Genomic DNA, 23,690 nt, shown 5'->3' on the forward strand with positions numbered 1-23,690 from the left:
ACCCACGACCTCCAGAATACCAGTCTGGTGCGATAACCACTATGCTACCGGCATGGTTACTTTAGCCTCCACTTTCTGAGGTATTTATGTTCAGGTGTTTTTGTTTCCTGTGCTTGGGGGTGGTAGCCAGCGCCACTCGGACTACTCGGGGTGAAGGGGACCTTCTTTTTAACCGCCGGGCTGTGACTCGAGCGTCTACGATATGTCGAGAGTGGTCAAGCAGCGTTGAACCCTCTTAATCTCCCTATGGCACCAAGACTGCCAGAACAGAGGCCCTCGCTTTGTATGTAGCGAATCCGATTAGGAAATGAGGGGCTCGTTTAAAATAAGACAGAAATAAGAATTGGCAATCAAGAAGACCTCGTAAAGCAAAGGGGAGGATGAAGTAGCTCAAGATAAAGAATTTAGAAGATAAGAAAGTGGAGAAAAAAAAGCCGCCGGGAGGGATCCGAACCCACGACCTCCAGAATACAAGAATGGTGCGATAACTACTACGCTACCGGAGGGGCAACTTTCGCCTCCACTTTCTGGGGTATTTGTGTTTGGGTGTTTTTGTTTCCTGCGCTTGGAGGTTGTAGTCAGCGCCACTCAGACTACTCGGGGTGAAGGGGACCTTGTTTTCAACCCCCGGGGCGTGACTCGAGCGTCTACGTCATTTCGAGAGTGGTCGACCAGCGTTGAACCCTCTTAAGCACCCTATGGCACCAAGACTGCCAGAACAGAGGCCCACGCTATGCATGTAGCGAATCAGAAGAGGAAATTAGGGGCTAGATGAAAATAAGAAAGAAATTAGAATTGGCAGTCAAGAATACCTCGGAAAGCAAAGGGGAGGATGTAGTAGTTGAAGATAAAGAATTTGGAAAATAAGAAATTGGAGAAAAAATGCCCGCCAGGTGGGATCTGAACCCACGACCTCCAGAATACCGGTCTGGTGCGATAACCACTACGCTACCGGCGGGGCTACTTTCGCCTCCACTTTCTGGGGTATTTATGTTCAGGTGTTTTTGTTCCCGGCGCTTGGGGCTGGTAGCCAGCGCCACTCGGACTACTCGGGGTGAAGGCGACCTTCTTTTTAACCCCCGGGCCGTGACTCGAGCGTCTACGACATGTCGAGAGTGGTCGACCAGCGTTGAACCCTCATAAGCTCCCTATGGCACCAAGACTCCCAGAAGAGGCCCTCGCTATGCATGTAGCGAATCCGAATAGGAAATGAGGGGCTCATTGAAAATAAGACAGAAATAAGAATTTGCAGTCAAGAAGACCTCGGAAAGCAAAGGGGAAAATGTAGTAGCTCGAGATAAAGAATTTGGAAAATAAGAAAGTGGAGAAAAAAATGGCCGCCCGGAGAGATCCGAAACCACGACCTCCAGAATACCGGTCAGGTGCGATAACCACTACGCTACCGGCGGGGCTACTTTAGCCTCCTGGGGTATTTATGTTCACTTGTTTTGGTTTGCTCCACTTGGGGGTGGTACCCAGCGCCACTCGGACTACTCGGGGTGAAGGGGACCTTCTTTTTAACCCCCGGGCCGTTACTCGAGCGTCTACGACATGTCGAGAGTGGTCGACCAGTGTTGAACCCTCTTAAGCTCCCTATGGCACCAAGACTGCCGGAACAGAGGCCCTTGCTATGCATGTTGCGAATCAGAATAGGAAATAAGGGGCTAGTTGAAAATAAGACAGAAAAAAGAATTGGCAGTCAAGAAGACCTAGGAAAGCAAAGGGGAGGATGTAGTAGCTCAAGATAAAGAATTTGCAAAATAAGAAAGTGGAGAAAAAATACCCACCAGGTGGGATCTGAACCCACGACCTCCAGAATACCAGTCTGGTGCGATAACCACTACGCTACTGGCGGGGCTACTTTCGCCTCCACTTTCTGGGTTATTTACGTTCAGGTGTTTTTGTTTCCTGGCTTGGGGCTGGTAGCCAGCGCCACTCGGACTACTCGGGGTGAAGGGGACCTTCTTTTTAACCCCCGGGCCGTGACTCGAGCGTCTACGACATTTCGAGAGTGGTCGACCAGCGTTGAAACCACTTAAGCTCCCTATGGCACCAAGACTCCAGAACCGAGGCCCTCGTTATGCATGTAGCGAATCAGAATAGGAAATGATGGGCTAGTTGAAAATAAGACAGAAATAAAAATTGGCAGTCAAGAATACCTCGGAAAGCAAAGGGGAGGATGTAGTAGCTGAAGATAAAGAATTTGCAAAATAAGAAAGCTGAGAAAAAATGCCCGCCAGGTGGGATACGAACCCACGACCCCCAGAATACCGGTCTGGTGCGATAACCACTACGCTACCGGCGGGGCTACTTTCGCCTCCACTTTCTGTGGTATTTATGTTCAGGTGTTTTTGTTTCCTGCGCTTGGGGGTGGTAGCCAGCGCCACTCGGACTACGCGGGGTAAAGGGGACCTTCTTTTTAACCCCCGGGCCGTGACTCGAGCGTCTACGACATGTCGAGAGTGGTCGACCAGTGTTGAACCCTCTTAGGCTCCCTATGGCACCAAGACTGCCAGAACAGAGGCCCTTGCTATGCATGTAGCGAATCAGAATAGGGAATAAGGGGCTAGTTGAAAATAAGACCGAAAAAAGAATTGGCAGTCAAGAAGACCTTGGAAAGCAAAGGGGAGGATGCAGTAGCTCAAGATAAAGAATTTGCAAAATAGGAAAGTGGAGAAAAAATACCCGCCAGGTGAGATCTCAACCCACGACCTCCAGAATACCAGTCTGGTGCGATAACCACTACGCTACCGGCGGGGCTACTTTCGCCTCCACTTTCTGGGGTATTTATGTTCAGGTGTTATGGTTTCCTGCACTTGGGGGTGGTAGCCAGCGCCACTCGGACTACTCAGGGTGAAGGGGACCTTCTTTCCTCCCCAGGCCGTGACTCGAGCGTCGACGACATGTCCAGAGTAGTCAACCAGCGTTAAACCCTCTTAAGCTCCCAATGGCACCAAGACTGCCAGAAAAGAGGCCATCGCTATGCATGTAGCGAATCAGATATGAATTGAGGGGCTCTTTGAAAATAAGACAGAAATAAGAATTGGCAGTCAAGAAGACCTCGCAAAGCAAAGGGGAGGATGTAGTAGCTGAAGATAAAGAATTTGGAAAAAAATGAAGGCTGAGAAAAAATGCCCGCCAGGTGGGATCCGAGCCCACGACCTCCAGAATACCAGTCTGGTGCGATAACCACTACGCTACCGGTGGGGCAACTTTCGCCTCCACTTTCTGGGGTATTTATGTTCAGGTGTTTTTGTTTCCTGCGCTTGGGGGTGGTAGCCAGCGCCACTCGGACTACTGGGGGTGAAGGGGACCTTCTTTTTAACCGCCGGGCCGTGACTCGAGCGTCTACGACATGTCGAGAGTGGCCAACCAGCGTTCAACCCTCTTCAGCTCCCTATGGCACCAAGACTGCCAGAACAGAGGCCCTCGCTATGCGTGTAGCGAATCCGAATAGGAAATGAGGTGCTCGTTGAAAATAAGACAGAAATAAGAATAGGCAATCAAGAAGAGCTCGGAAAGCAAAGGAGAAGATGTAGTAGCTCGAGATAAAGAATTTGGAAAATAAGAAAGTGGAGAAAAAATGCCCGCCAGGTGGGATCCGAAACCACGATCTTCAGAATACCGGCCTGGTGCGACAACCACTACGCTACTGGCGGGGCTACTTTAGCCTTAACTTTCTGGGGTATATATGTTCAGGTGTTATGGTTTCCTACACTTGGGGGTGGTAGCCAGCGCCACTCGGACTACTCAGGGTGAAGGGGACCTTCTTTTTAACCCCCAGGCCGTGCCTCGAGCGTCGATGACATGTCGAGAGTGGTCGACCAGCGTTGAACCCTCTTAATCTCCCTATGGCACCAAGACTGCCAGAACAGAGGCCCTCGCTATGCATGTAGCAAATCAGATATGAATTGAGGGGCTCGTTGAAAAAGAGACAGAAATAAAAATTTGCAGTCAAGAATACCTCGGAAAGCAAAGGGGAGGATGTAGTAGCTGAAGATAAAGAATTTGGAAAATAAGAAAGCTGAGAAAAAATGCCCGCCAGGTGGGATACGAACCCACGACCCCCAGAATACCGGTCTGGTGCGATAACCACTACGCTACCGGCGGGGCTACTTTCGCCTCCACTTTCTGTGGTATTTATGTTCAGGTGTTTTTGTTTCCTGCGCTTGGGGGTGGTAGCCAGCGCCACTCGGACTACGCGGGGTGAAGGGGACCTTCTTTTTAACCCCCGGGCCGTGACTCGAGCGTCTACGACATGTCGAGAGTGGTCGACCAGTGTTGAACCCTCTTAGGCTCCCTATGGCACCAAGACTGCCCGAACAGAGGCCCTTGCTATGCATGTAGCGAATCAGAATAGGGAATAAGGGGCTAGTTGAAAATAAGACCGAAAAAAGAATTGGCAGTCAAGAAGACCTTGGAAAGCAAAGGGGAGGATGCAGTAGCTCAAGATAAAGAATTTGCAAAATAGGAAAGTGGAGAAAAAATACCCGCCAGGTGAGATCTCAACCCACGACCTCCAGAATACCAGTCTGGTGCGATAACCACTACGCTACCGGCGGGGCTACTTTCGCCTCCACTTTCTGGGGTATTTATGTTCAGGTGTTATGGTTTCCTGCACTTGGGGGTGGTAGCCAGCGCCACTCGGACTACTCAGGGTGAAGGGGACCTTCTTTCCTCCCCAGGCCGTGACTCGAGCGTCGACGACATGTCGAGAGTAGTCAACCAGCGTTAAACCCTCTTAAGCTCCCAATGGCACCAAGACTGCCAGAAAAGAGGCCATCGCTATGCATGTAGCGAATCAGATATGAATTGAGGGGCTCCTTGAAAATAAGACAGAAATAAGAATTGGCAGTCAAGAAGACCTCGCAAAGCAAAGGGGAGGATGTAGTAGCTGAAGATAAAGAATTTGGAAAAAAATGAAGGCTGAGAAAAAATCCCCGCCAGGTGGGATTCGAGCCCACGACCTCCAGAATAGCAGTCTGGTTGGATAACCACTACGCTACCGGCGGGGTACTTTAGCCTCCACTTTCTGGGGTATTTATGTTCAGGTGTTATTGTTTCCTGCACTTGGGGGTGGTAGCCAGCGCCACTCGGACTACTCAGTGTGAAGGGGACCTTCTTTTTAACCCCCAGGCCGTGACCCGAGCGTCTACGACATGTCGAGAGTGGTCAACCAGCGTTGAACCCTCTTAAGCTCCCTAGGGCACCAAGACTGCCAGAACAGAGGCCCTCACTGTGCATGTAGCGAATCCGAATAGGAAATGAGGGGCTCGTTGAAAATAAGACAGAAAAAAGAATTGGCAATCAAGAAGACCTCGGAAAGCAAAGGGGAGGATGTAGTAGCTCAAGATAAAGAAGTTGGAAAATAAGAAAGTGGAGAAAAAAATAGCCGCCAGGAGGGATCCGAACCCACGACCTCCAGAATACCAGTCTGGTGCGATAACCACTACGCTACCGGCGGGGCTACTTTCGCCTCCACTTTCTGTGGTATTTATGTTCAGGTGTTTTTGTTTCCTGCGCTTGGGGGTGGTAGCCAGCGCCACTCGGACTACTCGCGGTGAAGGGGACCTTCTTTTCAACCCCCGGGCCGTGACTCGAGCGTCTACGATATGTCGAGAGTGGTCGACCAGCGTTGAACCCTCTTAAGCTCCCTATGGCACCAAGACTGCCAGAACTGAGGCCCTCGCTATGCATGTAGCAAATCAGATATGAATTGAGGGGCTCGTTGAAAATGAGACAAAAATAAGAATTTGCAGTCAAGAATACCTCGGAAAGCAAAGGGGAGGATGTTGTAGATGAAGATAAAGAATTTGGAAAATAGGAAAGCTGAGAAAAAATGCTCGCCAGGTGGGATCCGAACCCACGACCTTCAGAATACTGGTCTGGTGTGATAACCACTATACTACCAGCGGGGCTACTTTAGCCTCCACTTTCTGGGGTATTTATGTTCGGGTGTTTTTGTTTCCTGCGCTTGGGGCTGGTAGCCAGCGCCACTCGGACTACTCGTGGTGAAGGGGACCTTCTTTTTAACCCCCGGGCCGTGACTCGAGCGTCTACGACATGTCGAGAGTGGTCAACCAGCGTTGAACCCTCTTAAGCTCCCTATGGCACCAAGACTGCCAGAACTGAGGCCCTCGCTATTCATGTAGCGAATCCGATTAGGAAATGAGGGGCTCGTTGAAAATAAGACAGAAAAAAGAATTGGCAATCAAGAAGACCTCGGAAAGCAAAGGGGAGGATGTAGTAGCTGAAAATAAAGAATTTGGAAAATAAGAAAGTGGAGAAAAAATGCCCGCCAGGTGGGATCTGAACCCACGACCTCCAGAATACCGGTCTGGTGCGATAACCACTACGCTACCGGCGGGGCTACTTTCGCCGCCACTTTCTGGGGTATTTATGTTCAGGTGTTTTTGTTCCCTGCGCTTGGGGCTGGTAGCCAGCGCCACTCGGACTACTCGGGGTGAAGGGGACCTTCTTTTTAACCTCCGGGCCGTGACTCGAGCGTCTACGACATGTCGAGAGTGGCCAACCAGCGTTCAACCCTCTTCAGATCCCTATGGCACGAAGACTGCCAGAACAGAGGCCCTCGCTATGCGTGTAGCGAATCCGAATAGGAAATGAGGGGCTCGTTGAAAATAAGACACAAAAAAGAATTGTCAGTCAAGCAGACCTAGGAAAGCAAAGGGGAGGATGTAGTAGCTCAAGATAAAGAATTTGCAAAATAAGAAAGTGAAGAAAAAATACCCGCCAGGTGGGATCTGAACCCACGACCTCCAGAATACCAGTCTGGTGCGATAACCACTACGCTACTGGCGGGGCTACTTTCGCCTCCACTTTCTGGGTTATTTACGTTCAGGTGTTTTTGTTTCCTGCGCTTGGGGCTGGTAGCCAGCGCCACTCGGACTACTCGGGGTGAAGGGACCTTCTTTTTAACCCCCGGGCCGTGACTCGAGCATCTACGACATGTCGAGAGTGGTCGACCAGCGTTGAACCCTCTTAAGCTTCCTATGGCACCTGACTGCCAGAACAGAGGCCCTCGCTCTGCAAGTAGCGAATCAGAATAGGAAATCAGGGGCTCGATGAAAATAAGACAGAAATAAGAATTGCCAGTCAAGAAGACCTCGTAAAGCAAAGGGGAGGATGTAGTAGCTCAAGATAAAGAATTTGGAAAATAAGAAAGTGGAGAAAAAAATAGCCGCCAGGAGGGATCCAAACCACGACCTCCAGAATACCAGTCTGGTGCGATACCACTGCGCTTCCGGCGGGGCAACTTTCGCCTCCACTTTCTGGGGTATTTATGTTCAGGTGTTTTGTTTCCTGCGCTTGGGGCTGGTAGCCAGCGCCACTCGGACTACTCGGGGTGAAGGGGACCTTCTTTTGAACCCTCGGGCCGTGACTCGAGCGTCTACAACATGTCGATAGTGGTCAACCAGCGTTGAACCCTCTTAAGCTCCCTATGGAACCAAGACTGCCAGAACTGAGGCCCTCGCTATTCATGTAGCGAATCCGATTAGGAAATGAGGGGCTCGTTGAAAATAAGACAGAAAAAAGAATTGGCAATCAAGAAGACCTTGGAAAGCAAAGGGGAGGATGTAGTAGCTCAAGATAAAGAATTTGGAAAATAAGAAAGTGGAGAAAAAAATAGCCGCCACGAGGGATCCGAATCACGACGTCCAGAATACCAGTCTGGTGCGATAACCACTACGCTACCAGCGGGGCTACTTTCGCCTCCACTTTCTGTGGTATTTATGTTCAGGTGTTTTTGTTTCCTGCGCTTGGGGGTGGTAGCCAGCGCCACTCGGACTACTCGGGGTGAAGGGGACCTTGTTTTCAACCTACGGGCCGAAACTCGACCGTCTACGACATGTCGAGAGTGGTCGACCAGCGTTGAACCCTCTTAAGCTCCCTATGGCACCAAGACTGCCAGAACAGAGGCCCTCGCTATGCATGTAGCGAATCAGAATAGGAAATGAGAGGCTAGTTGAAAATAAGACAGAAATAAGAATTGGCAGTCAAGAATACCTCGGAAAGCAAAGGGGAGGATGTAGTAGCTGAAGATAAAGAATTTGGAAAATAAGAAAGTGGAGAAAAAATGCCCGCCAGGTGGGATCTGAACCCACGACCTCCAGAATACCGGTCTGGTGCGATAACCACTACGCTACCGGCATGGTACCTTTAGCCTCCACATTCTGAGGTATTTATGTTCAGGTGTTTTTGTGTCCTTCGCTTGGGATGGTAGCCAGCGCCATTCGGACTACTCGGGGTGAAGGGGACCTTCTTTTTTACCGCCGGGCCGTGACTCGAGCGTCTACGACATGTCGAGAGTGGCAAACCAGCGTTCAATCCTCTTCAGCTCCCTATGGCACCAAGACTCCAGAACCGAGGCCCTCGTTATGCATGTAGCGAATCAGAATAGGAAATGAGGGGCTAGTTGAAAATAAGACAGAAATAAGAATTGGCAGTCAAGAATACCTCGGAAAGCAAAGGGGAGGATGTAGTAGCTGAAGATAAAGAATTTGGAAAATAAGAAAGCTGAGAAAAAATGCCCGCCAGGTGGGATACTAACCCACGACCCCCAGAATACCGGTCTGGTGCGATAACCACTACGCTACCGGCATAGTTACTTTATCCTCCACTTTCTGAGGTATTTATGTTCAGGTGTTTCTGTTTCCTGCGCTTGGGGGTGTTAGCCAGCGCCGCTCGGACTACTCGGGGTGAAGGGGACCTTCTTTTGACCCCCGGGCCGTGACTCGAGCGTCTACGACATGTCAAGAGTGGTGGACCAGCGTTGAACCCTCTTAAGCTCCCTATGGCACCAAGACTGCCAGAACAGAGGCCCTCGCTATGCATGTAGCGAATCAGATATGAATTGAGGGGCTCGTTGAAAATAAGACAGAAATAAGAATTTGCAGTAAAGAATACCTCGGAAAGCTAAGGAGAGGATGTTGTAGATGAAGATAAAGAATTTGGAAAATAGGAAAGCTGAGAAAAAATGCCCGCCAGGTGGGATCCGAACCCACGACCTTCAGAATACTGGTCTGGTGTGATAACCACTACACTACCAGCGGGGCTACTTTAGCCTCCAATTTCTGGGGTATTTATGTTGAGGTCTTTTGTGTTTCCTGCGCTTGGGGCTGGTAGCCAGCGCCACTCGGACTATTCGGTATGAAGGGGACCTTGTTTTTTTCCCCCGGGCCGTGACTCGAGCGTCTACAATATGTCGAGAGTGGTCGACCAGCGTTGAACCCTCTTAAGCTTCCTATGGCACCAAGACTGCCAGAACAGAGGCCCTCGCTCCTCAAGTAGCGAATCAGAATAGTAAATGAGGGGCTCGTTGAAAATAAGACAGAAATAAGAATTGCCAGTCAAGAAGACCTCGTAAAGCAAAGGGGAGGATGTAGTACCTCAAGATAAAGAATTTGGAAAAAAGGAAAGTGGAGAAAAAATGCCCGCCAGGTGGGATCTGAACCCACGACCTACAGAATACCGGTCTGGTGCGACAACCACTATGCTACCGGCATGGTTACTTTAGCCTCCACTTTCTGAGGTATTTATGTTCAGGTGTTTTTGTTTCCTGTGCTTGGGGGTGGTAGCCAGCGCCACTCGGACTACTCGGGGTGAAGGGGACCTTCTTTTTAACCGCCGGGCTGTGACTCGAGCGTCTACGATACGTCGAGAACGGTCAAGCAGCGTTTAACCCTCTTAATCTCCCTACGGCACCAAGACTGCCAGAACAGAGGCCCTCGCTGTGCATGTAGCGAATCCGAATAGGAAATGAGGGGCTCGTTTAAAATAAGACAGAAATAAGAATTGGCAATCAAGAAGACCTCGGAAAGCAAAGGGGAGGATGTAGTAGCTCAAGATAAAGAATTTGGAAAATAAGAAAGTGAAGAAAAAAACAGCCCCAGGAGGGATCCGAACCCACGACCTCCAGAATACCAGTCTGGTGCGATAACCACTACGCTACCGGCGGGGCAACTTTCGCCTCCACTTTCTGGGGTATTTCTGTTGAGGTGTTTGTGTTCCCTGCGCTTGGGGCTGGTAGCCAGCGCCACTCGGACTACTCGGGGTGAAGGGGACCTTCTTTTTAACCCCCGGGCCGTGACTCGAGCGTCTACTACATGTCGAGAGTGGTCGACCAGCGTTGAAGCCTCTTAAGCTCCCTATGGCACCAAGACTCCCAGAACAGAGGCCCTCGCTATGCATGTAGCGAATCCGAATAGGAAATGAGGGGCTCATTGAAAATAAGACAGAAAAAAGACTTGGAAATCAAGAAGACCTCGGAAAGCAAAGGGGAGGATGTAGTAGCTCGAGATAAAAATTTGGAAAATAAGAAAGTGGAGAAAAAATGCCCGCCCGGAGAGATCCGAAACCACGACCTCCAGAATACCGGTCAGGTGCGATAACCACTACGCTACTGGCGGGGCTACTTTAGCCTCCTGGGGTATTTATGTTCAGGTGTTTCTGTTTGCTGCACTTGGGGGTGGTACCCAGCGCCACTCGGACTACTGGGGGTGAAGGGGACCTTCTTTTTAACCCACGGGCCGTGACTCGAGCGTCTACGACATGTCGAGAGTGGTCAACCAGCGTTGAACCCTCTTAAGCTCCCTATGGCACCAGGACTGCCAGAACTGAGGCCCTCGCTATTTATGTAGCGAATCCGATTAGGAAATGAGGGGCTCGTTGAAAATAAGACAGAAAAAAGAATTGGCAATCAAGAAGACCTTGGAAAGCAAAGGGGAGGATGTAGTAGCTCAAGATAAAGAATTTGGAAAATAAGAAAGTGGAGAAAAAATAGCCGCCACGAGGGATCCGAACGCACGACCTCCAGAATACCAGTCTGGTGCGATAACCCCTACGCTACCGGCGGGGCTACTTTCGCCTCCACTTTCTGTGGTATTTATGTTCAGGTGTTTTTGTTTCCTGCGATTGGGGGTGGTAGCCAGCGCCACTCGGACTACTCTGGGTGAAGGGGACCTTCTTTTTAACCCCCGGGCCGTGACTCGAGCGTCTACGACATGTCGAGAGTGGCCAACCAGCGTTCAATCCTCTTCAGCTTCCTATGGCACCAAGACTGCCAGAACAGAGGCCCTCGCTATGCGTGTAGCGAATCCGAATAGGAAATGAGGGGCTCGTTGAAAATAAAACAGAAATAAGAGCTGGCAATCAAGAAGACCTCGGAAAGCAAAGGGGAGGATGTAGTAGCTCAAGATAAAGAATTTGGAAAATAATAAAGTGGAGAAAAAAATGGCCGCCAGGACAGATCCGAAACCCCGACCTCCAGAATACCGGTCTGGTGCGATAACCACTACGCTACCGGCGGGGCTACTTTCGCCTCCACTTTCTGGAGTATTTATGTTCAGGTGTTTTTGTTTCCTGCGCTTGGGGGTGGTAGCCAGCGCCAATCGGAGTACTCGGGGTGAAGGGGACCTTCTTTTAAACCCCGGGCCGTGACTCGAGCGTCTACGACATGTCGAGAGTGGTCGACCAGCGTTGAACCCTCTTAATCTCTCTATGGCACCAAGGCTGCCAGAACAGAGGCCCTCGCTATGCATGTAGCGAATCAGAATAGGAAATGAGGGGCTCGTTGAAAATAAGACAGAAATAAGAATTGGCAGTCAAAAAGACCTCGGAAAGCCAAGGGGAAAAATAAGTAGTTCAAGACGAAGAATTTGGAAAATAAGGAAGTGGAGAAAAAATGCCCGCTAGGTGGGATGCGAAACCACAACCACCAGAATACCGGTCTGGTGCGATAACCACTACGCTACCGGCAGGGCTACTTTAGCCTCCACTTTCTGAGGTATTTATGTTCAGGTGTTTTGGTTTCCTGCACTTGGGGGTGGTAGCCAGCGCCAATCGGACTACTCGGGGTGAAGGGGACCTTCTTTTGAACCCCGGGCCGTGACTCGAGCGTCTACGACATGTCGAGAGTGGTCGACCAGCGTTGTACCCTCTTAAGCTCCCTATTGCATCAAGACTGCCAGAACAGAGGCCCTTGCAATGCATGTAGCGATTCAGAATAGGAAATAAGGGGCTCGTTTAAAATAAGACAGAAATAAGAATTGGCAATCAAGAAGACCTCGGAAAGCAAAGGGGAGGATGTGTAGCTCAAGATAAAGAATTTGGAAAATAAGAAAGTTGAGAAAAAAATAGCCGCCAGGGGGGATCCGAACCACGACCTCCAGAATACCAGTCTGGTGCGATAACCACTACGTTACCGGCGGGGCAACTTTCGCCTCCACTTTCTGGGGTATTTATGTTGAGGTGTTTTTGTTTCCTGCGCTTGGGGCTGGTAGCCAGCGCCACTCGGACTACTGGGGGTGAAGGGGACCTTCTTTTTAACCCCCGGGCCGTGACTCGAGCGTCTACGACATGTCGAGAGTGGTCAACCAGCGTTGAACCCTCTTAAGCTCCCTATGGCACCAGGACTGCCAGAACTGAGGCCCTCGCTATTTATGTAGCGAATCCGATTAGGAAATGAGGGGCTCGTTGAAAATAAGACAGAAAAAAGAATTGGCAATCAAGAAGACCTTGGAAAGCAAAGGGGAGGATGTAGTAGCTCAAGATAAAGAATTTGGAAAATAAGAAAGTGGAGAAAAAATAGCCGCCACGAGGGATCCGAACGCACGACCTCCAGAATACCAGTCTGGTGCGATAACCCCTACGCTACCGGCGGGGCTACTTTCGCCTCCACTTTCTGTGGTATTTATGTTCAGGTGTTTTTGTTTCCTGCGCTTGGGGGTGGTAGCCAGCGCCACTCGGACTACTCTGGGTGAAGAGGACCTTCTTTTTAACCCCCGGGCCGTGACTCGAGCGTCTACGACATGTCAAGAGTAGTCGACCACTGTTGAACCCTCTTAAGCTCCCTATGGCACCAAGACTGCCAGAACAGAGGCCCTTGCTATGCATGTAGCGAATCAGAATAGGGAATAAGGGGCTAGTTGAAAATAAGACCGAAAAAAGAATTGGCAGTCAAGAATACCTCGGAAAGCAAAGGGGAGGATGTAGTAGCTGAAGATAAAGAATTTGGAAAATAAGAAAGCTGAGAAAAAAATGCCCGCCAGTTGGGATATGAACCCACGACCCCCAGAATACCGGTCTTGTGCGGTAACCACTACGCTACCGGCGGGGCTACTTTCGCCTCTACTTTCTGTGGTATTTATGTTCAGGTGTTTTTGTTTCCTGCGATTGGGGGTGGTAGCCAGCGCCACTCGTACTACTCGTGGTGAAGGGGACCTTCTTTTCAACCCCCGGGCCGTGACTCGAGCGTCTACGACATGTCGAGAGTGGCCAACCAGCGTTCAATCCTCTTCAGCTTCCTATGGCACCAAGACTGCCAGAACAGAGGCCCTCGCTATGCGTGTAGCGAATCCGAATAGGAAATGAGGGGCTCGTTGAAAATAAAACAGAAATAAGAGCTGGCAATCAAGAAGACCTCGGAAAGCAAAGGGGAGGATGTAGTAGCTCAAGATAAAGAATTTGGAAAATAATAAAGTGGAGAAAAAAATGGCCGCCAGGACAGATCCGAAACCCCGACCTCCAGAATACCGGTCTGGTGCGATAACCACTACGCTACCGGCGGGGCTACTTTCGCCTCCACTTTCTGGAGTATTTATGTTCAGGTGTTTTTGTTTCCTGCGCTTGGGGGTGGTAGCCAGCGCCAATCGGACTACTCGGGGTGAAGGGGACCTTCTTTTAAACCCCGGGCCGTGACTCGAGCGTCTACGACATGTCGAGAGTGGTCGACCAGCGTTGAACCCTCTTAAGCTCTCTATGGCACCAAGGCTGCCAGAACAGAGGCCCTCGCTATGCATGTAGCGAATCAGAATAGGAAATGAGGGGCTCGTTGAAAATAAGACAGAAATAAGAATTGGCAGTCAAAAAGACCTCGGAAAGCCAAGGGGAAAAATAAGTAGTTCAAGACGAAGAATTTGGAAAATAAGGAAGTGGAGAAAAAATGCCCGCTAGGTGGGATGCGAAACCACAACCACCAGAATACCGGTCTGGTGCGATAACCACTACGCTACCGGCAGGGCTACTTTAGCCTCCACTTTCTGAGGTATTTATGTTCAGGTGTTTTGGTTTCCTGCACTTGGGGGTGGTAGCCAGCGCCAATCGGACTACTCGGGGTGAAGGGGACCTTCTTTTAAACCCCGGGCCGTGACTCGAGCGTCTACGACATGTCGAGAGTGGTCGACCAGCGTTGTACCCTCTTAAGCTCCCTATTGCACCAAGACTGCCAGAACAGAGGCCCTTGCAATGCATGTAGCGATTCAGAATAGGAAATAAGGGGCTCGTTTAAAATAAGACAGAAATAAGAATTGGCAATCAAGAAGACCTCGGAAAGCAAAGGGGAGGATGTGTAGCTCAAGATAAAGAATTTGGAAAATAAGAAAGTTGAGAAAAAAATAGCCGCCAGGGGGGATCCGAACCACGACCTCCAGAATACCAGTCTGGTGCGATAACCACTACGTTACCGGCGGGGCAACTTTCGCCTCCACTTTCTGGGGTATTTATGTTGAGGTGTTTTTGTTTCCTGCGCTTGGGGCTGGTAGCCAGCGCCACTCGGACTACTGGGGGTGAAGGGGACCTTCTTTTTAACCCCCGGGCCGTGACTCGAGCGTCTACGACATGTCGAGAGTGGTCAACCAGCGTTGAACCCTCTTAAGCTCCCTATGGCACCAGGACTGCCAGAACTGAGGCCCTCGCTATTTATGTAGCGAATCCGATTAGGAAATGAGGGGCTCGTTGAAAATAAGACAGAAAAAAGAATTGGCAATCAAGAAGACCTTGGAAAGCAAAGGGGAGGATGTAGTAGCTCAAGATAAAGAATTTGGAAAATAAGAAAGTGAAGAAAAAATAGCCGCCACGAGGGATCCGAACGCACGACCTCCAGAATACCAGTCTGGTGCGATAACCCCTACGCTACCGGCGGGGCTACTTTCGCCTCCACTTTCTGTGGTATTTATGTTCAGGTGTTTTTGTTTCCTGCGCTTGGGGGTGGTAGCCAGCGCCACTCGGACTACTCTGGGTGAAGAGGACCTTCTTTTTAACCCCCGGGCCGTGACTCGAGCGTCTACGACATGTCGAGAGTAGTCGACCACTGTTGAACCCTCTTAAGCTCCCTATGGCACCAAGACTGCCAGAACAGAGGCCCTTGCTATGCATGTAGCGAATCAGAATAGGGAATAAGGGGCTAGTTGAAAATAAGACCGAAAAAAGAATTGGCAGTCAAGAATACCTCGGAAAGCAAAGGGGAGGATGTAGTAGCTGAAGATAAAGAATTTGGAAAATAAGAAAGCTGAGAAAAAAATGCCCGCCAGTTGGGATATGAACCCACGACCCCCAGAATACCGGTCTTGTGCGGTAACCACTACGCTACCGGCGGGGCTACTTTCGCCTCTACTTTCTGTGGTATTTATGTTCAGGTGTTTTTGTTTCCTGCGATTGGGGGTGGTAGCCAGCGCCACTCGTACTACTCGTGGTGAAGGGGACCTTCTTTTCAACCCCCGGGCCGTGACTCGAGCGTCTACGACATGTCGAGAGTGGCCAACCAGCGTTCAATCCTCTTCAGCTTCCTATGGCACCAAGACTGCCAGAACAGAGGCCCTCGCTATGCGTGTAGCGAATCCGAATAGGAAATGAGGGGCTCGTTGAAAATAAAACAGAAATAAGAGCTGGCAATCAAGAAGACCTCGGAAAGCAAAGGGGAGGATGTAGTAGCTCAAGATAAAGAATTTGGAAAATAATAAAGTGGAGAAAAAAATGGCCGCCAGGACAGATCCGAAACCCCGACCTCCAGAATACCGGTCTGGTGCGATAACCACTACGCTACCGGCGGGGCTACTTTCGCCTCCACTTTCTGGAGTATTTATGTTCAGGTGTTTTTGTTTCCTGCGCTTGGGGGTGGTAGCCAGCGCCAATCGGACTACTCGGGGTGAAGGGGACCTTCTTTTAAACCCCGGGCCGTGACTCGAGCGTCTACGACATGTCGAGAGTGGTCGACCAGCGTTGAACCCTCTTAAGCTCTCTATGGCACCAAGGCTGCCAGAACAGAGGCCCTCGCTATGCATGTAGCGAATCAGAATAGGAAATGAGGGGCTCGTTGAAAATAAGACAGAAATAAGAATTGGCAGTCAAAAAGACCTCGGAAAGCCAAGGGGAAAAATAAGTAGTTCAAGACGAAGAATTTGGAAAATAAGGAAGTGGAGAAAAAATGCCCGCTAGGTGGGATGCGAAACCACAACCACCAGAATACCGGTCTGGTGCGATAACCACTACGCTACCGGCAGGGCTACTTTAGCCTCCACTTTCTGAGGTATTTATGTTCAGGTGTTTTGGTTTCCTGCACTTGGGGGTGGTAGCCAGCGCCAATCGGACTACTCGGGGTGAAGGGGACCTTCTTTTAAACCCCGGGCCGTGACTCGAGCGTCTACGACATGTCGAGAGTGGTCGACCAGCGTTGTACCCTCTTAAGCTCCCTATTGCACCAAGACTGCCAGAACAGAGGCCCTTGCAATGCATGTAGCGATTCAGAATAGGAAATAAGGGGCTCGTTTAAAATAAGACAGAAATAAGAATTGGCAATCAAGAAGACCTCGGAAAGCAAAGGGGAGGATGTGTAGCTCAAGATAAAGAATTTGGAAAATAAGAAAGTTGAGAAAAAAATAGCCGCCAGGGGGGATCCTAACCACGACCTCCAGAATACCAGTCTGGTGCGATAACCACTACGTTACCGGCGGGGCAACTTTCGCCTCCACTTTCTGGGGTATTTATGTTCAGGTGTTTTTGTTTCCTGCGCTTGGGGCTGGTAGCCAGCGCCACTCGGACTACTGGGGGTGAAGGGGACCTTCTTTTTAACCCCCGGGCCGTGACTCGAGCGTCTACGACATGTCGAGAGTGGTCTACCAGCGTTGAACCCTCTTAAGCTCCCTATGGCACCAGGACTGCCAGAACTGAGGCCCTCGCTATTTATGTAGCGAATCCGATTAGGAAATGAGGGGCTCGTTGAAAATAAGACAGAAAAAAGAATTGGCAATCAAGAAGACCTTGGAAAGCAAAGGGGAGGATGTAGTAGCTCAAGATAAAGAATTTGGAAAATAAGAAAGTGGAGAAAAAATAGCCGCCACGAGGGATCCGAACGCACGACCTCCAGAATACCAGTCTGGTGCGATAACCCCTACGCTACCGGCGGGGCTACTTTCGCCTCCACTTTCTGTGGTATTTATGTTCAGGTGTTTTTGTTTCCTGCGCTTGGGGGTGGTAGCCAGCGCCACTCGGACTACTCTGGGTGAAGGGGACCTTCTTTTTAACCCCCGGGCCATGACTCGAGCGTCTACGACATGTCGAGAGTAGTCGACCACTGTTGAACCCTCTTAAGCTCCCTATGGCACCAAGACTGCCAGAACAGAGGCCCTTGCTATGCATGTAGCGAATCAGAATAGGGAATAAGGGGCTAGTTGAAAATAAGACCGAAAAAAGAATTGGCAGTCAAGAATACCTCGGAAAGCAAAGGGGAGGATGTAGTAGCTGAAGATAAAGAATTTGGAAAATAAGAAAGCTGAGAAAAAAATGCCCGCCAGTTGGGATATGAACCCACGACCCCCAGAATACCGGTCTTGTGCGGTAACCACTACGCTACCGGCGGGGCTACTTTCGCCTCTACTTTCTGTGGTATTTATGTTCAGGTGTTTTTGTTTCCTGCGATTGGGGGTGGTAGCCAGCGCCACTCGTACTACTCGTGGTGAAGGGGACCTTCTTTTCAACCCCCGGGCCGTGACTCGAGCGTCTACGACATGTCGAGAGTGGCCAACCAGCGTTCAATCCTCTTCAGCTTCCTATGGCACCAAGACTGCCAGAACAGAGGCCCTCGCTATGCGTGTAGCGAATCCGAATAGGAAATGAGGGGCTCGTTGAAAATAAAACAGAAATAAGAGCTGGCAATCAAGAAGACCTCGGAAAGCAAAGGGGAGGATGTAGTAGCTCAAGATAAAGAATTTGGAAAATAATAAAGTGGAGAAAAAAATGGCCGCCAGGACAGATCCGAAACCCCGACCTCCAGAATACCGGTCTGGTGCGATAACCACTACGCTACCGGCGGGGCTACTTTCGCCTCCACTTTCTGGAGTATTTATGTTCAGGTGTTTTTGTTTCCTGCGCTTGGGGGTGGTAGCCAGCGCCAATCGGACTACTCGGGGTGAAGGGGACCTTCTTTTAAACCCCGGGCCGTGACTCGAGCGTCTACGACATGTCGAGAGTGGTCGACCAGCGTTGAACCCTCTTAAGCTCTCTATGGCACCAAGGCTGCCAGAACAGAGGCCCTCGCTATGCATGTAGCGAATCAGAATAGGAAATGAGGGGCTCGTTGAAAATAAGACAGAAATAAGAATTGGCAGTCAAAAAGACCTCGGAAAGCCAAGGGGAAAAATAAGTAGTTCAAGACGAAGAATTTGGAAAATAAGGAAGTGGAGAAAAAATGCCCGCTAGGTGGGATGCGAAACCACAACCACCAGAATACCGGTCTGGTGCGATAACCACTACGCTACCGGCAGGGCTACTTTAGCCTCCACTTTCTGAGGTATTTATGTTCAGGTGTTTTGGTTTCCTGCACTTGGGGGTGGTAGCCAGCGCCAATCGGACTACTCGGGGTGAAGGGGACCTTCTTTTAAACCCCGGGCCGTGACTCGAGCGTCTACGACATGTCGAGAGTGGTCGACCAGCGTTGAACCCTCTTAAGCTCCCTATTGCACCAAGACTGCCAGAACAGAGGCCCTTGCAATGCATGTAGCGATTCAGAATAGGAAATAAGGGGCTCGTTTAAAATAAGACAGAAATAAGAATTGGCAATCAAGAAGACCTCGGAAAGCAAAGGGGAGGATGTGTAGCTCAAGATAAAGAATTTGGAAAATAAGAAAGTTGAGAAAAAAATAGCCGCCAGGAGGGATCCGAACCCAAAACCTCAAGAATACCAGTCTGGTGCGATAACCACTACGCTACCGGCGGGGCTACTTTCGCCTCCACTTTCTGGGGTATTTATGTTCAGGTGTTTTTGTTTCCTGCGCTTGGGGCTGTTAGCCAGCGCCTCTCGGACTACTCGGGTTGAAGGGGACCTTCTTTTTTACCGCCGGGCCGTGACTCGAGCGTCTGCGACATGTCGAGAGTGGTCAACCAGAGTTGAACCCTCTTAAGCTCCCTATGGCACCAAGACTGCCAGAACTAAGGCCCCCGCTATGCATGTAGCGAATCCAATTAGGAAATGAGGGGCTCGTTGAAAATAAGACAGAAAAAAAAATTGGCAGTCAAGAATACCTCGGAAAGCAAAGGGGAGGATGTAGTAGCTCAAGATAAAGAATTTGGAAAATAAGAAAGTGGAGAAAAAATTGGCCGCCAGGAGAGATCCGAACCTACGATCTCCAGAATACCAGTCTGGTGCGATAACCACTACGCTACCTGCGGGGCTACTTTAGCCCCCACTTTCTGGGGTATTTATGTTCAGGTGTTTTTGTTTCCTGCGCTTGGGGGTGGTAGCCAGCGCCACTAGGACTACTCGGGGTGAAGGGGACCTCCTTTTTAACCCCTGGGCCGTGACACGAGCGTCTACGACATGTCGAGAGTGGTCGACCAGCGTTGAACCCTCTTAAGCTCCCTATGGAACCAAGACTGCCAGAACAGAGGCCCTCGCTATGCATGTAGCGAACCAGAATAGGAAATGAGGGGCTCGTTGAAAATAAGACAGAGATAAGAATTGGCAATCAAGAAGACCTCCGAAAGCAAAGGGGAGGATGTAGTAGCTCAAGATAAAGAATTTGGAAAATAAGAAAGTGGAGAAAAAATGGCCGCCAGGAGAGATCCGAACCCACGACCTCCAGAATATTAGTCTGGTGCGATACCCACTACGCAACCTGCGGGGCTACTTTAGCCTCTACTTTCTGGGGTATTTATGTTCAGGTGTTATTGTTACCTGCGCTTGGTGTTGGTAGGCAGCACCACTCGGACTACTCGGAGTGAAGGGGACCTCCTTTTTAACCCCCGGGCCGTGACTCGAGCGTCTACGACATGTCGAGAGTGGTCGACCAGCGTTGAACCCTCTTAAGCTTCCTATGGCACCAAGACTGCGAGAACAGAGGCCCTCGCTATGCATGTAGCGAATCAGAATAGGAAATAAGGGGCTCGTTGAAAATAGGACAGAAATAAGAATTGGCAATCAAGAAGACCTCGGAAAGCAAAGGGGAGGATGTAGTAGCTCAAGATAAAGAATTTGGAAAATAAGAAAGTGGAGAAAAAATGGCCGCCAGGAGAGATCCGAACCCACGACCTCCAGAATACCAGTCTGGTGCGATAACCACTACGCTACCGGCGGGGCTACATTAGCCTCCACTTTCTGGGGTATTTATGTTCAGGTGTTATGGTTTCCTGCACTTGGGGGTGGTAGCCAGCGCCACTCGGACTACTCAGGGTGAAGGGGACCTTCTTTCATCCCCAGGCCGTGACTCGAGCGTCGACGACATGTCGAGAATAGTCAACCAGCGTTAAACCCTCTTAAGCTCCCAATGGCACCAAGACTGCCAGAAAAGAGGCCATCGCTATGCATGTAGGGAATCCGATTAGGAAATGAGGGGCTCGTTGAAAATAAGACAGAAAAAAGAATTGGCAATCAAGAAGACCTCGGAAAGCAAAGGGGAGGATTTAGTAGCTCAAGATAAAGAATTTGGAAAATAAGAAAGTGGAGAAAGAAATAGCCGCCACGAGGAATCCGTACCCACGACCTCCAGAATACCAGTCTGGTGCGATAACCCCTACGCTACCGGCGGGGCTACTTTCGCCTCCACTTTCTGTGGTATTTATGTTCAGGTGTTTTTGTTTCCTGCGCTTGGGGTTTTAGCCAGCGCCACTCGGACTACTCGGGGTGAAGGGGACCTTCTTTTTAACCGCCGGGCCGTGACTCGAGCGTCTACGACATGTCGAGAGTGGCCAACCAGCGTTCAACCCTCTTCACCTCCCTATGGCACCAAGACTGCCAGAACAGAGGCCCTCGCTATGCGTGTAGCGAATCCGAATAGGAAATGAGGGGCTCGTTGAAAATAAGACAGAAATAAGAATTGGCAATCAAGAAGAGCTCGGAAAGCAAAGGGGAAGATGTAGTAGCTCGAGATAAAGAATTTGGAAAAATAAAGTGGAGAAAAAAATAGCCGCCACGAGGGATCCGAACCCACGACTTCCAGAATACCAGTCTGGTGCGATAACCACTACACTACCGGCGGGGCTACTTTCGCCTCCACTTTCTGTGGTATTTATGTTCAGGTGTTTTTGTTTCTTGCGCTTGGGGGTGGTAGCCAGCGCCACTCGGACTACTCGGGGTGAAGGGGACCTTCTTTTCTACCCCCGGGCTGTGACTCGAGCGTCTACGACATGTCGAGAGTGGTCGACCAGCGTTGAACCCTCTTAAGCTCCCTATGGCACCAAGACTGCCAGAACAGAGGCCCTCGCTATGCATGTAGCGAATCAGATATTAATTGAGGGGCTCGTTGAAAATAAGACAGAAATAAGAATTTGCAGTCAAGAATACCTCGGAAAGCAAAGGGGAGGATGTTGTAGATGAAGATAAAGAATTTGGAAAATAGGAAAGCTGAGAAAAAATGCCCGCCAGGTGGGATCCGAACCAACGACCTTCAGAATACTTATCTGGTGTGATAATCACTACACTACCAGCGGGGCTACTTTAGCCTCCAATTTATGGGGTATTTATGTTCAGGTCTTTTGTGTTTCCTGCGCTTGGGGCTGGTAGCCAGCGCCACTCGGACTACTCGGTATGAAGGGGACCTTCTTTTTATCCCCCGGGCCGTGACTCGAGCGTCTACAATATGTCGATGGTGGTCGACCAGCGTTGAACCCTCTTAAGCTTCCTATGGCACCAAGACTGCCAGAACAGTGGCCCTCGCTCCTCAAGTAGCGAATCAGAATAGGAAATGAGGGGCTCGTTGAAAATAAGACCGAAATAAGAATTGCCAGTCAAGAAGACCTCGTAAAGCAAAGGGGAGGATTTAGTAGCTCAAGATAAAGAATTTGGAAAATAGGAAAGTGGAGAAAAAATGCCCGCCAGGTGGGATTTGAACCCACGACCTCCAGAATACCGGTCTGGTGCGATAACCACTATGCTACCGGCATGATTACTTTAGCCTCCACTTTCTGAGGTATTTATGTTCAGGTGTTTTTGTTTCCTTTGCTTGGGGGTGGTAGCCAGCGCCACTCGGACTACTCGGGGTGAAGGGGACCTTCTTTTTAACCGCCGGGCTGTGACTCGAGCGTCTACGATATGTGGAGAGTGGTCAAGCAGCGTTGAACCCTCTTAATCTCCCTATGGCACCAAGACTGCCAGAACAGTGGCCCTCGCTGTGTATGTAGCGAATCCGAATAGGAAATGAGGGGCTCGTTTAAAATAAGACAGAAATAAGAATTGGCAATCCAGAAGACCTCGGAAAGCAAAGGGGAGGATGAAGCAGCTGAAGATAAAGAATTTAGAAAATAAGAAAGTGGAGAAAAAATAGCCGCCAGGAGGGATCCGAACCCACGACCTCCAGAATACCAGTCTGGTGCGATAACCACTACGCTACCGGAGGGGCAACTTTCGCCTCCACTTTCTGGGGTATTTATGTTCAGGTGTTTTTGTTTCCTGCGCATGGGGCTGGTAGCCAGCGCCACTCGGACTACTCGGGGTGAAGGGGAACTTCTTTTTAACCCCCGGGCCGTGACTCGAGCGTCTACGACATGTCGAGAGTGGTCAACCAGTGTTGAACCCTCTTAAGCTCCCTATGGCACCAAGACTGCCATAACTGAGGCCCTCGCTATTCATGTAGCGAATCCGATTAGGAAATGAGGGGCTCGTTGAAAATAAGGCAGAAAAAAGAATTGGCAATCAAGAAGACCTCGGAAAGCAAAGGGGAGGATGTAGTAGCTCAAGATAAAGAATTTGGAAAATAAGAAAGAGGAGAAAAAAATAGCAGCCACGAGGGATCCGAACCCACGACCTCCAGAATACCAGTCTGGTGCGATAACCACTACGCTACCGGCGGGGCTACTTTCGCCTCCACTTTCTGTGGTATTTATGTTCAGGTGTTTTTGTTTCCTGCGCTTGGAGGTTGTAGTCAGCGCCACTCGGACTACTCGGTGTGAAGGGGACCTTGTTTTCAACCCCCGGGCCGTGACTCGAGCGTCTACGACATGTCGAGAGTGGTCGACCAGCGTTGAACCCTCTTAGGCACCCTATTGCACCAAGACTGCCAGAACAGAGGCCCATGCTATGCATGTAGCGAATCAGAATAGGGAATTAGGGGCTAGATGAAAATAAGAAAGAAATAAGAATTGGCAGTCAAGAATACCTCGGAAAGCAAAGGGGAGGATGTAGTAGCTGAAGATAAAAAATTTGGAAAATAAGAAAGTGGAGAAAAAATGCCCGCCAGGTGGGATCTGAACCCACGACCTCCAGAATACCGGTCTGGTGCGATAACCACTACGCTACCGGCGGGGCTACATTCGCCTCCACTTTCTGGGGTATTTATGTTCAGGTGTTTTTGTTCCCTGCGCTTGGGGCTGGTAGCCAGCGCCACTCGGACTACTCGGGGTGAAGGGGACCTTCTTTTTAACCCCCGGGCTATGACTCGAGCGTCTAAGACATGTCGAGAGTGGTCGAC

At 50.0% G+C, this 23,690-nt stretch overlaps 4 non-coding genes across 4 annotated transcripts; all 4 read right to left on the minus strand.

The window, feature by feature from the left end:
• Positions 1-1,782: 1,782 nt before the first annotated feature.
• On the minus strand, positions 1,783-1,855 carry Trnat-ggu (transfer RNA threonine (anticodon GGU)). Its single transcript has one exon. It is a non-coding gene; the product is annotated as a tRNA-Thr (tRNA).
• A 3,084-nt stretch (positions 1,856-4,939) lies between these two features.
• Positions 4,940-5,012, minus strand: Trnas-gcu (transfer RNA serine (anticodon GCU)). The gene has a single exon. It is a non-coding gene; the product is annotated as a tRNA-Ser (tRNA).
• A 1,734-nt stretch (positions 5,013-6,746) lies between these two features.
• Trnat-ggu (transfer RNA threonine (anticodon GGU)) lies at positions 6,747-6,819 on the minus strand. Its single transcript has one exon. It is a non-coding gene; the product is annotated as a tRNA-Thr (tRNA).
• Positions 6,820-8,998: 2,179 nt separating this feature from the next.
• Positions 8,999-9,071, minus strand: Trnat-agu (transfer RNA threonine (anticodon AGU)). Its single transcript has one exon. It is a non-coding gene; the product is annotated as a tRNA-Thr (tRNA).
• Positions 9,072-23,690: the final 14,619 nt, after the last annotated feature.

The sequence above is a fragment of the Haemaphysalis longicornis genome, unplaced genomic scaffold (genome assembly GCF_048455015.1).
Source record: "Haemaphysalis longicornis isolate Haplotype H1 unplaced genomic scaffold, Haemaphysalis longicornis Haplotype H1 scaffold_4, whole genome shotgun sequence".
In the NCBI taxonomy this organism is placed as follows: domain Eukaryota; kingdom Metazoa; phylum Arthropoda; class Arachnida; order Ixodida; family Ixodidae; genus Haemaphysalis; species Haemaphysalis longicornis.